Source organism: Oryzias melastigma, linkage group LG7 (genome assembly GCF_002922805.2).
Source record: "Oryzias melastigma strain HK-1 linkage group LG7, ASM292280v2, whole genome shotgun sequence".
In the NCBI taxonomy this organism is placed as follows: Eukaryota; Metazoa; Chordata; class Actinopteri; order Beloniformes; family Adrianichthyidae; genus Oryzias; species Oryzias melastigma.
The window spans coordinates 33,180,690-33,182,816 of NC_050518.1; the positions used below are offsets into that span (position 1 = coordinate 33,180,690).

General features: G+C 34.8%; 1 long non-coding RNA gene across 1 annotated transcript; it reads left to right on the forward strand.

Annotated features, from left to right (window-relative positions):
* The first annotated feature begins 476 nt into the window (after positions 1–476).
* LOC112140868 lies at positions 477–2,102 on the forward strand. The gene is made up of 3 exons (XR_002918282.2): positions 477–587; positions 1,460–1,558; positions 1,876–2,102. It is a non-coding gene; the product is annotated as an uncharacterized LOC112140868 (long non-coding RNA).
* Positions 2,103–2,127: the final 25 nt, after the last annotated feature.

Below are 2,127 nucleotides of genomic sequence, written 5' to 3' on the forward strand. Positions count from 1 at the left end.
CAAATATTAATATATGCTGAAATAATGTGATTTTGTCAGAACTTTATGTCAGTAACTCAAGCACATCACATGTCCAATAAGACGGTCTGTTTCTAACTTTGCCTCTTTCGGGTTTTAAGGATGGTTTTCTCACTGTAGAGTGAGAATAATAATGTTTCAGATGTTGTTTCTTTGAAACAAATGATTTATAGTTGTGACTAATGAATGTTGTCTTATGTTTTTTGTAACCAACCAATATGCTTGTTATTTTTTGTACCCTCTATTTATTTTTTGTACATATTCTAGACATTTGCCATAATGACAATTGACTTGATATTTTTTATCTTTCAGACTCTTGTCCGTCACATATATAATAACCTTGGAGAGCAGCTTCCGTGGAAGGTCCGGCCAAACCGACCAGTATGTTTCCTCTCACTGTTGTTTTAAGAAAACAATAACCTACAAGAACCCCTGACAATTATGAAATTTTGTCTTATCTTTTCACTTTTTTTAAAGTTTCAGAACAAAGCACAACGAGGAGGTGACTGCAACAGTGGTGCAAGCAGTGAAGGACGTGGAACCAAATTGGAGTTACCATCAAGTTCGAAGTATGTATTGTACACTAATGTAAAGTTGGATTTAGATTATTCACAATAAGTTAAGGTTACTGTAGCTGGGTTTCTATTACACATAAGCACAAAATTTTTTCTAAATGTTGGCATGTCGAGAAAAATAAATCTTTCGTAATTGTTCTGTTTCAATTAAAGTCTGCTTTTTTTAAGAATAATGTTCCCTGAGGAGTTTCATTATAAATTTTTTAACCAAAATCCTACAACCTAAATGTTGTAAAGATTGATTTTCTGATACCTTTGTTTCGATAAATGCAAGGTTTTTTTTGAAATTGTGGTGCTTTTATTAAGCNGGGGGGGTGGCTGTGTGTGCGAACATGAGGTGGTGCAAACCGGAAAATCCTACAACCTAAATGTTGTAAAGATTTATTTTATGATACCTTTGTTTCGATAAATGCAAGGTTTTTTTTGAAATTGTGGTGCTTTTATTGAGCAGATTTATTATTACAAATCTAATTTCCGCAATTTCATAGTTAAAGGAAGTGCAGCTTATGGGAGACTCAAACTGACATTTAGCCTTACTTTATTTTCAGAGATTCTGGGGATTCTGTTGGTTTGATAGACACAGTTCATTTAGTGCAAGGGTGTCAAACTCAAACGCTCAGGGGACTGAAATCCAAATAACATAATCGGTCATGGGCCGAACAGAATTTATTGAATTATTTTAAAAAAATGGTTAAAACTTGTAACTATTTTTTTTATGCATAAATCAACCTAGTCTGGGCTGTGAATGGAGTCAGACTCCAACTTCTCTGTTTGGTACCTTTAAGAGAACCCCCTGTCACATTTTGAACAGTCCACTGGAAATAAACATGCTAATTAATATGATGTGTACATTTTCCATCTACTAGGAGCCTGTAATCGAGCTTTTGAAAATATCAAGTCCAGAGAGAGATGGAAGGAAAGACGACGTCAAGAGGAGGAAACTCCTAACTAGTAGGCGTGATCGGGTGAGTTTTTCTATCTGAATAATGGTTTTGATTAATTTAATAAGATCATTGCATGGTCCAGTTAAACAAAATTATTTATGTTTATGTGTAGAAGTTTATAATACTTTATATTCTCCAGTCTGCTACTGTTTTTTATATTGTATTTGTAGTACAAAATTTTTGGAAAGCCATAATCTGACCTAGTGTGGCTATCACCTGTTATACCTAAACTGCTTGGCACTGAGTTTGCATATAGACACACATACAAATACAAAATGTATAAGCTGTTTTTTCTTATTATAAAAAGAAAATAATTGTCTCTTCTTGTTGGTCCATAGCTCTTCAGAAAGCGGGTGAAAATTGCAGAGAAGATTCTAAACCAAGAGGACCTGTTGTACATTCAGGGCTCTAACTCAAATTTTGTGAGTGATGAGGAAAGTGACGAGGAAAAAACTGTATTTAATTTTTCCTCACCAAAGTGGCGCTCCACAAGGCTAACCAGACTGATGGCACATTGCCAAAAAGCGTTGGACGAAAACAGAAAAAGGGTATAGAGCCAAGGTCAACTCACACAAGACAATCAGCTGGTT